The sequence below is a fragment of the Equus caballus genome, chromosome 1, assembly GCF_041296265.1.
Source record: "Equus caballus isolate H_3958 breed thoroughbred chromosome 1, TB-T2T, whole genome shotgun sequence".
Classification (NCBI taxonomy): domain Eukaryota; kingdom Metazoa; phylum Chordata; class Mammalia; order Perissodactyla; family Equidae; genus Equus; species Equus caballus.
This window is the reverse complement of record NC_091684.1, coordinates 90,025,281-90,038,594: the sequence shown is the minus strand read 5'-3', so window position 1 is coordinate 90,038,594 and position 13,314 is coordinate 90,025,281. Positions and strand designations below refer to the sequence as shown.

Here is a 13,314-nt window from a genome sequence, read left to right as displayed (position 1 = left end):
TTCGTATTTTCCACGCTATGTGGTAATTTCTTATTTGCCTGTCTGTATCTTCCACAGGACTGAATTTCTTGAGGGCAGGAGACCTCTCTTCTTCTGTACTCTGCTCCCAGTTCGGCACTCACAAGTGGGTTCTCAAGTTTTGATTGAGTGAATGAATGAATAAATAGATGCTGTGTTCAATACGATACAGGTAGGGTCTAGGGCTTGTAATAAGGTTCCCAGCTAAGCCAAGACTGCTTTGGGTCTTAACCATCCTCACAACTTTCGTAAGTTGTGCTCATTGTCACTGAATTTCTGGTGCCACCATCAGAAATGCTCAATATGCTCAATCAGGGCGAGGAGGGTGGGGGAGGCATCCTGCCCTCTATTTGCAGGCCTAGGCTGTGAGCTTTCTGAGGGCACGCGTCGAGTCTTAGCCATCCTTGTAGCTCCATCCCCCATCCTAACACACTGTGACACAGAGTAGGCTCCAAACAGACTTCTCTGCACTCAAAGGAGCTGGGGCTCAGGTTCCAGGGCTACTAAGCGGCAAGCCTAGGACTCGGACTCAGGATTTTGAATTCCATGCGATTTTCTTTACATTATGCTGCTCTGCCTCGTGACATCTCTCTAGGGCAGGCAGAAATGTGTCCCCCAGGGTTCATGAGCGCTGTGGACCTCCTGAAGTTCAACACACACTTTTTTGTGTGTGCATTTTCTAGAAACAGCCTCTTTGGTTTTCTCCTTCTCTCTTTTCTGAATGGTTGGAATCCTGATGACATCCCCATATTCACATCTTCACCTTCGGAAGGTGTCTAGCTTGTCGTTTCAAATTAGAAAGAGAATTGACTTATAATAGAGGAATAATAAATTAATGTAGGAATGTGTTTCCTCTAACTTGAAAAAAATAAAGCAGATCGCTTTTCAGCCCCTTAAATATCTCTGTCAAGTGAGAATGACGTGGGAATATCATGAAGACCGTCATGACACAAATGCTTCCAGAGACTAATGCCCACTAATAACTATATTACCTTGGAGGATCACAATGTCAAAATACTCAGCTCAAAGGGCTCATTACATCACCAAATCTGAGCTGGAAAAAAACCCAAAACTACTAGCAGTGTTAGAATTATGCCCAACAGGATTTTTTCAGAATTTTTTCAATTCTTCATGGTGGTGGTTAGGGGAGGAGTTTGGTGAGATGGGAGGAGGGGAAGAAAGCCCTCAGTGATGTAGTGTTTTTCGTATTTGTTACCTAGAACCTGTGTTAGTCAGAATAGGGTTGATTGTGCTGCTGTAATGAATAATCCCCAAATCTCAGGGGTTTAAAGCCATAAAAGTTTATTTTTCTTTATACTATATGTTCACCACTGACTGGTAGGAGCCTCTGCTATTCATAATTACTAGGAGATCCAGGCTGATGGCAGCTCCATCATTTCATGACACCACTAGCTTCACACGAAGTTTCAGAGTTGACTAGGGCAAGGTCATTTCTGCCCGTATTCCATTAGCTGCAGCAAGTCGCACGGCCAGATCCAGCTTCCAGGGAGATGGGGACGTGCACCCAGAAGTGAGCCCTGGGTGGTATTTAATTCCCAAATCCTGTCTTAGGCATCCTTTTCTGTCCTGAGCTAAGTTTAAAATAGTTGTGTGGCATAGAAAGAAACAAAAACAAGTGTTTCTGCACAGCATCTGTATAACCATTGTTTATCTGATCTGGAATCGAATAACCATATTTACAATAGAGACATAAAATGCCTCTCCAAAGGACTGGGGGCTAAGATGTGTGGAAAGAATATGCTTGTTTGGGAAGAATTTATTAACATGGTGCCTCCAATTAGTCAGGAGTATACTCTATGAGAAAGCATATTGGTGACAGCTCACCTTGAGTGGTTGAGTGAAAATTTAAATATTCAAACTATTGTTGTCTCAGCAAAACGTGTGTTCACAGAATTCACAGCGCGGAGTTTCTGAAGTTTTTTGTGAAAGAATTATATTAGGTTTAAACTGTGGTGACTCTGTTAGATTGGTCACTTTCAGACCACCAGTGACCCCCTAAAAGCATCACGGCGCTGTGCTTGCTTGGGCAGCTGGTGATAATTAAAAATGACATGAAGAAAATTAGCATGCTCCCTACACAAGGGTGACACGCAAACTCGTGAAGTGTTCCATATTTTGGGGGAAAGATGAAAAAAGTTCTGTGGATGGATGGTGCTGATGGTTACACGACAGTGTGAAGGAACTTGATGCCATTAAACTGTACGCTTAATGGTTAAAATGGTAAATGTTATGTTATGTATATTTTTGTTGCTATCAGTGCCTTGGAGTCTATTCTGACTCCTAGCGACACTGTGTACAGCAGAGTGAAACGTGCCTGGTCTTTTTGTGCCATCCTCTCACCTTCCTGCGCTACATCAGACAATGCTTTGCTACGGTTCATAGGGTTTTTGTGGGCAATTTTTTCAGAAGTGGGTGGCCAGGTCCTTCTTCCTAGTCTGTCAGAGTCCAGAAGCTCTGCTGAAACCTGTCCACCATGGGTGACCCTGCTGGTATGTGAAATCCTGGTGGCATAACTTTCAGCATCACAGCAACATGCAGCTGTCACCAAGTGACAACTGACAGATGGGTGGTGTGGTTCCCTGACCCGGAAACAAACGTGAGCTGTGCTGGTGAGAGTGCGGAATCTTAACTCTAGACCACGAGGCTGGCTATGTATATTTTACAAGAATAAAAATATTATGTTGAACTGCTGAATAATATTTTGGATCTATTCAGTTAAATAAAATATATTATTAGCATTAAAAAAAGTCAGAGTGCTGGTTAAACACAGCCGGGGCAGACATTTGCTGTTGCAGTCACAATTGCATGATACAAGGCAAATGATAACTGGTCAATGATTATAACACTTTATTTAGAGTACCTAATGCACGCCACATACAGGTCTAATAATTGCAGATGTCTAGTAACTCACTTTTGCCTTGCAAGTACACTGATAGAGTTATTATTCTCTCTATTTTACAGACAAAGAAACAGAGCTGGAAAGAAGTTGACTGGTCCAAGGTCACATGACTGATAAAGGACAGGGCCAGAATCAGACCCAGGCAGGTTGGCTCCAAAGCTCTTTGTTGTTGCTCAGTACCAGAAGGTGAAGTCCAGGCGTCCAGGCGTGCCCATCAGTGGGAGCTGTGGGATTCACTCTTCACACCTGCAGATGGAGTTGGGAAACAGGAAGCAAGGACAAGGGTCACAAGCAGTGCAGCCACCACGACTAGGGAGTGAGTCTATCCAGTGCACAAGAGTCATTGGAATGGTCAGTTTGTTGGCGCTCACTTGACCTTCAGTGGACAGTGGTGAAAGCGAATGCTTTTGTGAGCAGCCCAAGTCTGACTGGGGCCAGAGAACTCACAGCCGCCTGCACTCCCTCAGTCCCTGAGTCCGCAGTTCACAGCCAGCCCAGCAGGTGAGTGGCCACCATCTGATGAATCTCACTCTTTCTGGGACAGTCTCTACCTCCCCACGGACAGACACGACCCACACATTCCTTCATTTCATCGTCGTGGAATTCCTGAGAAGCCAGTGACTATGACACAGCTCTGCAGGTGTAAATATGAGGTCACAAACGTTAACACCGGAAGCCATAGAAGGCATTTAAATACAAATGGCTGTTTCTTTTCACAGCACAAACATTCTTCTTTTCATTATTATAGCTTCTAATTTAAAAGTGTTCAAGGAATTCCTGGAGGCTGCAGACTATAAAGAGGAGCTAGGCTGGGTTTATTTTCCTGTGGAAACTGTCTGTCTGCCCAGCTGGCCTGCAAGTCCTGTGAGGGCTGAGGCAGCAGCTTTCCTGTCGATTTTCATTGACGGTTCCTTCAGTCTCCAGGCCTGCTCCGCCTAGAATGTTCCCCAGCTAAAACACACTCTCACCACCACACTCAGATCCTTGCCTTTTCCAAGATGCCTCCCTAACCACTGAATCCACATTTGTTCTTCTACCCCCACCCTCCATCCTTCTCTTTATCATTTCTGCTCTTTTTCTGACATTCATTTTAATTGTGTATTTGTTCTGTTACTTGCCTTCTCTTCCCACTAGAATGTCAGCCCCGTGAGGGCAGGAGTTTTTGTCTGTTTTATTCACTGCTGTAACCCAAGTGCCTGGAACACGGACTGTCGAATGAATGATTATATGAATTGTCTAGCACAGTGCTTGGCCCCAAACCCTATGTGTACTTAGATATTTCCATTCTTGATTTTTCCGCCGAGCTGCAAGCATAAAGTAGATTCAACTGCCAAACTGATAGCCTCACCTAGTTATCTAAAGAACAATGACCAAACAACATGGCCCTAGAAACACTGACACTGAGCCTTCTCCTCCACATTGCTGACTCAGTCTTTCCCGCCTCAGTTAAAGGTACCATCACCTACCCAGATGCTTAACGAAAATCTAGGCATTAATTCCTTTCCCTCTGCTACACTTACATTCAATCCATCAGCACAACCTGTTGGCTTTATGTCCAAGAGGAATCCTTGCTGTGTTGGCTTCTCTCTATCTATGTCTGCCTTTTTAATCCAAGCCAAACTACTAAAATTTCTTACCCAGTTTATACTACCTAACTATTCTCTCTGCACTCATATCCTCCTATAATCTCTACCCTTTAAAGCAGCATGATCTTTTAAAAATGCAGATTCAATTATGTCACTTCCAGGCAAAAAAAATCCTCCCATGGCTTAGTCTACCACAGCATGCAGACTAAGATTCAGGCTCCTTACCATGGCCTCCAAGGTCCCACCCTGTGGGCCCTGCCTCTAACCTCCCCTGCTATCACACACCCTGTGGCACACCCTACACTCCGCCCACACGTTTCTAGAGCAGTCCAAGCTCATTCCTGCCTGAGGAACCCTGCTGTTGCTTTTCCCTCTCCCTCCAGATCTTCACGAAGCTGACTTCCTTCCCACAACATCTCACTGAGAATGCTACCTCCTCAGTGGGACCCTCCCTGATCTTCCCCGACTTGTAAATCACGTCACCCCCACTCCAGTCACTCTCTCTCATATCGTCTTATTCTGCATTTCTTTATTTCATAGAATTTATCACAATTTAAAATTATCATGTAAATTTATTTATTGGCTTGTCCCCCATCCCCCCCATCCCACCTTAGGTAACATGTAAATTGTTTCCATGCAAGCATGAGCTTTGTCTGTATAGTTTACTATAGTTTACCACTGTATCCATAGAGCTTAAAACAATGCCAGGCTCATCATAGGTGATCAGGAATAGGAATATGCAACCAATAGGTGACAGAGGGAACAGGAGTTCATGAGAGAGAAACCCAGTAGCTGGGAACCCAGGGTGCCAGGCAGAACACCTTCACTTGGTAAGACTGAATTAGATGGTAGGAGAACCCATCATCAAGGACCTGGGGTTTAGACAGGTGCCCAGTCCTGTACCAGGCTGGAGCTTCAGAGACCTAGAGCCCAGACAAGGAAACCAGACATTGAGGGAGTAGGGTATGAAAGAGGCAAGACTAGCCAGAAATCTAACTGACTAATTGCCAGGGAAGCCCCACCACAGGAATCTTTATATACTTCCTGACCTAAGCCCATGGCTACAGATTGGATGAAAGGTAGGGACCAAGTAAAGTTGGCCACCAGAGTGAGAAGAATGAAGAAGTGGGCATTCCAGGGTAGCGCTTCAAGCTTCCAAAAGCCAGGGTAACACTGAGGACTTCTTGGCCTGGCTTTGTGGTTCTCATTTTCTTCTCCTGAATTGAAAGATATCCTGTTCCTAGCCTATTAGGCCATTTGGGCTCAGATAAGTTAACAACCCTGTGTCTCCCGTTGCCATCTATATCTTGGTGTGACACATGGAAGAGTCAACATGTACTAAAATAGCCCCATTAGTAAATGGCTTGTTGTTTAAGGGGCCAAATGAAATCAGAACTAAATAGTATCATCTGTCTACTTAGCACGAGTGTAACTGTATAATCTCATAAGAGGAGCAAGCAGAGAGAGAGAAAGAAACACCATTTTAAAGAAGTCTTATTTGATCTGCCCATGGTGACCAACAGTTTCCCGGGTGTAAACATTCATGTTGCTGGGTTCCAGTCTCCAAAAATAGTCAGCAGGCAGAAGGCCTTGTCTGTTTAATAACAGTCCTAGATCTGTCAGTTCTACTGCCAACCCTAATTTTTAAATTCTTTTCTATAACGATTGCACAATTGTACTCATTTTCTGAGGACTGTGGGCTGGCTAATGGCTGCTAATGGCTCAGCTGCTCAGTGAGTCAGCATTGCTGCAGGAATGGAGCAGGATTCTTCCTCCCTGAATCTGCTGGAGGAAAATGGTGGCTTTCTTTGTAAGTTTGTCCCTTCTGGCCCATACTGAGAACTCACGACCTAATGCATCATGTAAAACATCCTCTCTTCAAAGAACCCACTCCCGCCTTTTGCAACAATATGGATGGAGCTTAAGGGCATTATGCTGAGTGAAGTAAGTCAGAGTAAGCCAAATCACTCATACACGGATTGTAAAAAAGCCAAAGTCAGAGAAATAGAGAGTAGAACGGTGGTTGCCAGGGCCTTGGAAGGTGGAGGAAATGGGGACATGTTGGTCAAAGGCTACAAACTTCCAGTTATAAAATTAATAAGTTCTTGGGATGTAAGGTCCAGCCTGGTGACTATAATTAACAATACTGTATTATATACTCAGAGGTTGCTAAGAGTAGATCTTAAACATTATCCACCCACACAAAAAATGATAATTATTTAAGGGGATGGAGGTGTTAACTAACATTATTGTGGTAATCATTTTGCAACACATATGTGTATCAAATCATCACATCGTACACCTTAACTTACATATGTTATATATCAATAATATTTCAATTAAGCTGGGAGGAAAAAAAACAAAGAACCCACTCTGCTTTGTTAACTATTATGTAATTAAGAGGAATAGTCAACGTTTTTGGTGGTCTTTTTTTTCTTCTTCTTTTTCCTCACTTCAGAATGTTCACGCTTGGATTTTTGCTGGTGAATTTGAAAGTCTCATCTTTCTTCTTGTGTAAGCTGTGATGTTGTTTATTGTATTCCATGAGCAAGAGGCAGAGAAGATGGCTGGGCGTGGGTGAATCATGGTTGGGGGTTACCCACAGGTGCACAATAACAGGCCCTAGCAAAGAGCCAGACACTTAGGAACAACGGAACGATCAGCTAGCCTTGGTGGAACCCTCACCATGTAATGGGCACTTGGCAATGCAGACACATTCCTCTCAAAGAAAATTCAATATTGTATACACAACTGTAAATTGGCAGAAAAAATAAAAGGTTAATTACAAGGGCTTTCCTGTCACTAACAAGATGCTTCGCATACTAGAAGAGTCCCTTTAAATTACGTCAAATGTCATCTACAGTGTCATGCATTTCTCAGGATCTATCAGGAATATGAGGTGAAGACAGAAGCACTGGGGCCGAGGGTACGAGGCAGGGATCAAGGTCTGCTTCCAGAATCGAAGGACAGGAAGGAGGACGAGAAGCTGCAGATCCACTCAATCTTGGGTGCGAAGGCACAAGCAGCACAGACCCAGAGTTGAACAAACCATGTACAGAATCAAAGGTGAGCACCCACTGGCCAAGTCAGAGGTTCTAACACGGGCTACCTTGGAACCAGCAAGGGCTTCTTGCTCCTTCCTCTTTCTATAAGGAGCTGCCCAATATTCTGAAAACAGGCCACATATTCTCCAGGGACAAGTGCGTGTCTCCAGATTTTCTACCTTTGTGGATACACTCCACACCTAGTTGTATTAATACTTTTTTGTTAAGGGGAGCTTTAAAACATAGAACCCTATCTCTGGTTCTGGGACAGTAATCTCACCTTTTACCCCCAATGAGATAACATAATGGGTGCTGTTACTTGGGTGACAACCTCTCACGAGGGTACATGCTCCCAGTCATCCCAGAGCTAACCATAACCCCATCCCTTTTTCTTCCATAGAAATACTGGAACAAGTGATTTATAATGAAATAAGCGTATTTGCAAACTTTAATTCTTTCGCAATAGTAACTAATTACTTGTACAACATTCCAATGTGTTACAACACTGATGCTGAGAACTGCTCTCCGGGGAAAAACAAGTGACACTCAGAGATGTTCTGTGACTTGCAGAGCAAGTACGAAATCCCAGGCACGCTGACTCCCACTCAAGTGGCTTGTCTCCGAGCCCCATGGACTGTGCACCAGACACGTTGTGCAAATGGGGGTGTGTTGCTATATGGAGCCAGCAGCCTGTACATTTCATTTTATCATGCTCATCGACTCTGAAAGGCATTTCTCTGTCTTGTACTTCAGTTTCCTTTTCCTCAACTTCAGCCAGATCAGGCTGCCTTACTTTCTTCTGAAGACACTTCCCCTCTCCCTGTGTTTACAGCTTTGCTCATCTCCTTTCCTGGCCAGAAAAGCTCTATGCATTCTTCTTCATTAGCTTTGTTGACCTTAAATGAAAAGACAGCCAGTTATTTCTCTAGCAAAAATACATTTATTAAGGACAAACAAAGCATTGCAATTCACTGTCTACAACCCCGGTGACCCCTGTGCCGCCCCCCAGCAGGAAAGGAGGGGAAACTCTTTTACAGAGGGGAAGAGGAAGTTGGGAGGGCTCTTGTAAATAAACAGTCCATCGAGGAATTGAGAGTTTGATGTATAGTGGATTTTCATTGGCTGAGTTGTGACAGTCTCTCATTGGCTGAGCTTCTTGCCCATCAAGAAGAGGAAATCTTTCGTCTTCCTGCTGCGCTCTGCTAGGCACATACGGTGTGAGAGCTCCCGCCCTTGGCCGCCTGACTCCGGTTTAATGAAGTTTCTGTTTATTAGTTTGACAGCTTTAAGGTTCATGTGAGCATCACCTGCTCTCCAAATCCTTTACCTACTTCCCCTGCCCAAGGGGATCTGTCACCTGCCGTCTCTCCCACTCCTCTAGGGCTTCAGAAATATCCCTGGTGATGCCTTTCAGACTGTGGTCATGTCCCCCCATTACCATATACACCACTCACAAGCAGGGATTGTGCCTTATACCATTAATTAAATATTTGTGCTTATTTTATTATTTATTTGTTAAATATTTTACTACCCCTGAACTACAAAAGATTTGAGATAGCTTACAAAAATAAATAAAATCTAAGAAGATAAAGTTAGCAGTTGAATTAGTTCAAGTGAAAGAGAAAACAAGAAAAGCAGAGGCATTTTCACATCCTTATCACCCATACGGTGCCTGACCCAGATATTCACCAATACTTTGTTGCTGCTAAGGATCCAGGGAATCAACTCAAAATGGGCTAAAGACTTGAATGTGAGACCCGAAACCATGAAACTTCTAGAAGAAAACATAGGCAGTGCGCTCTTTGACATCAGTCTGAGCAGCATATTTTCAAGTCCCATGTCTGACCAGGCAAGGGAAACAAAAGAAAAAATGAACAAATGGGACTACATCAAACTAAAATCCTTCCGCACAGCAAGGGAAACCATGAACAAAACGAAAAGACAACCTAACAATTGGGAGAAGATATTTGCAAACCACATATCAGATAAGGGGTTAATGTCCAAAATATGCAAAGAATTCATACAGCTCAGCAACAAGAAAACCAACAACCCAATTAAAAAATGGGCAAAAGATCTGAACAGAGATTTTTCCAAAGAAGATATACAGATGGCCAACAGGCATGTGAAAAGATGCTCAACATCATTAGCTATCAGGGAAATGCAAATCAAAACTACAATGAGGTATCACCTCACTCCGGTCAGAATGGCTATAATTAACAAGACAGGAAACAACAAGTGTTGGAGAGGATGTGGAGAGAAGGGAACCCTCGCACACTGCTCGTGGGAGTGCAAACCGGTGCAGCCACTATGGAAAGCAGTATGGAGTATCCTCAGAAAATTAAGAATAGATCTACCGTGTGATCCAGCTATCCCACTGCTTGGTATTTATCCAAAGAACTTGATAACACAAAGGCGTAAAGATACATGCACCCCTATGTTCATTGCAGCATTATACACAATAGCCAAGACTTGGAAGCAACCTAGGTGCCCATCAAGGGACGAATGGATAAAGAAGATGTGGTATATATAGACAATGGAATACTACCCAGCCGTAAGAAATGATGAAATCCAGCCATTTGTGAGAACATGGAGGGACCTTGAGGGTATTATGCTGAGTGAAATAAGTCAGAGAGAGAAAGTCAAATACCATATGACCTCACTCATAAGTAGAAGATAAAAACAATGACAAACAAACACATAGCAATGGAGTTTGGATTGGTGGTTACCATAGGGGAGGGGGGGAGGGCAAAAGGGGTGATTAGGCTCACATGTGAGGGGATGGGCTATATTTAGTTTTTGGGTGGTGAACATGATCTAATCTATACAGAATTCAAAATATATTACAATGTACATCTGAAAGCTATATATTGTTATAATCCAATGTTACTACAATTAAAAAAATAATTTAAAAAAGGATCCATGGAAAACAAGTCAATATAAAGATATTGGTCCATTCCATTTGTATTTCATTTTATAATTTTTAAAGGTATTCACATGTATTGCATCTTTTGAATTAATGCATTTCCAGGACTGTATTTTTTATTTTTATTTCATAGATTAAAAAATCAAGACTCCAGGATGTGAAGTGACTTAGCCAGGTTCACTAGCTGGTAAGTGGCAAGCTGGCACTTAAAACCAAATTTTCCTGATTCAAAATTTTGTCCCCCACCTGCTGGAAGAACAAATTTTATATAAAGAGGAAGAGATGTTGAGAATGACAATGTTCCTGGAAACCGAAGTAGGGGATACCAACAAGCCAGGACGAGAGGAAAGAATCAGTTATGGTTGAGGAGCTAATGCAGATACCTCAGTTCCTTCCCAAATCAAATGCCTACCTAAGAATGCATTGACCCCTATAGGGGAGGGATTTATGGAACAGAATAACAGAAACTGAGATATGTGGTGTGAGGCTGAGGAGGCTGCTTGGTGGTACCGTGAGGAATTCTGGAAAGAGTTACAACAGGGCTGTCACAGATTCAGGACATCTATTATCAAGAGCCTGTAACCAATCATCACTATTGGTGTTTGCCTTTGATCAGAATGTGATTTGACAGGTCCAGAGCATAAACAAGCAGTGAAACGTCTGTTGAAGGCCCAATTCCTCACGGGTCTGCTCTGAGAGAAAGCGAGAAGTAGAAAGGCGAACTGGATTGATGATCCATCAACATGACATCCTGTTGAAAGGATTATTGGTAGAACCATGAAGGAGATGTTTCCACTGGCATCTAAAAGGCAATCTAACTGCCAGTATTAGGGACGAGGTTTTGCATAGTTGGATTGAAACCTTTGTCTTTTTTTTTTTAATTGAGTTGATAGGTTACAATCTTGTGAAATTTCAGTTGTACATTAATGTTTGTCAGTCATGTTGTAGGTGCACCACTTCACCCTTTGTGCCCACCCCCCACCCCACCTTTCCCCTGGTATCCACTAAACTGTTCTTAGTCCATAATTTTAAATTCTTCATATGAGTGGAATCATACACAGATTATCTTTCTCTCGCTGGCTTATTTCACTTAACATAATTCTCTCAAGGTCCATCCATGTTATTGCAAATAGAATGATTTTGTTCTGTTTTGCAGCTGAGTAGTATTCCATTGTATATATGTACCACATCTTCTTTATCCATTCGTCTGTTGCTGGACACTTAGGTTGCTTCCACGTCTTGGCTATTGTAAACAGTGCTGCAATAAACATTGGGGTGCATAGGACTTTTGGGATTGCTGACTTCAAGCTCTTTGGATAAATACCCAGTAGTGGGATGGCTGGATCGTATGGTAGTTCTATTTTTAATTTTTTGAGGAATCTCCATACTGTTTTCCATAGTGGCTGCACCAGTTTGCATTCCCACCAGCAGTGTATGAGGGTTCCTTTTTCTCCGCAACCTCTCCAACATTTGTTGCTATTAGTTTTAGATATTTTTGTCATTCTAACGGGTGTAAGGTGATATCTTAGTGTAGTTTTGATTTGCATTTCCCTGATGATCAGCGATGATGAGCATCTGTTCATGTGCCTATTGGCCATCAGTATATCTTCTTTGGAGAAATGTCTGTTCATGTCTCCAGCCCATTTTTTGATTGGGTTGTTTGATGTTTTGTTGTTGAGTTGCGAGAGTTCTTTATATATTATGGATATTAAGCCTTTGTCAGATATATGACTTGCAAATATTTTTTCCCAGTTAGTGGGTTGTTTTTTTGTTTCAATCCTGTTTTCATTTGCCTTGAGGAAGCTCTTTAATCTGATGAAGTCCCATTTGTTTATTCTTTCTATTGTTTCCCTTCTCTGAGAAGGCATGGTGTCCGAAAAGATCCTTTTAATACTGATGTCAAAGAGTGTACTGCCTACGTTTTCTTCCAGAAGCCTTATGGTTTCAGGTCTCACCTTTAGGTCTTTAATCCATTTTGAGTTTATTTTGGTGAATGGTGAAAAAGAATGTTCAATTTTCATTCTTTTACATGTGGCTTTCCAGTTTTCCCAGCACCATTTGTTGAAAAGACTTTCTTTTCTCCATTGTATGCCCTCAGCTCCTTTATCAAAGATAAGCTGTCCATAGATGTGTGGATCTATTTCTGGGCTTTCAATTCTGTTCCATTGATCTGTGCACCTGTTTTTGTACCAGTACCATGCTGTTTTGATTACTGTAGCTTCGTAGTATGTTTTGAAGTCAGGGATTGTGATGCCTCCCGTTTTGTTCTTTTTTCTCAGGATTGCTTTAGAAATTCGGGGTCTTTTGTTGCCCCATATGAATTTTAGGATTCTTTGTTCTAATTCTGTAAAGAATGTCATTGGGATTCTGATTGGGACGGCATTGAATCTGTAGATTGCTTTAGGTAGAACGGACATTTTAACTATGTTTATTCTTCCAATCCATGTACATGGAATGTCTTTCCATCTCCTTATGTCGTCATCCAATTCTCTCAGAAAGGCCTTGTAATTTTCATTATATAGGTCCTTCACTTCCTTAGTTAAGTTTACCCCAAGGTATTTTATTCTTTTTGTTGCGATTGTGAATGGTATTGTATTCTTGAGTTCTTTTTCTGTTGGTTCATTACTGGAGTATAGAAATGCTACTGATTTATGCAAATTGATTTTATACCCTGCAACTTTGCTGTAGTTGTTGATTGCTTCTAACAGTTTTCCAATGGAGTCTTTGGGGTTTTCTATATATAAGATCATGTCGTCTGCAAACAGCGAGAGTTTCACTTCTTCCCTCCCTATTTGGATTCCTTTTATTCCTTTTCCTTGCCTA

The 13,314-nt window shown here is 42.3% G+C and overlaps 1 non-coding gene across 1 annotated transcript; it reads left to right on the top strand.

Annotated features, from left to right (window-relative positions):
- The first annotated feature begins 2,050 nt into the window (after positions 1-2,050).
- LOC111769666 (U6 spliceosomal RNA) lies at positions 2,051-2,157 on the top strand. The gene has a single exon (XR_002802438.1). It is a non-coding gene; the product is annotated as a U6 spliceosomal RNA (small nuclear RNA).
- The last annotated feature ends 11,157 nt before the right edge of the window (positions 2,158-13,314 follow it).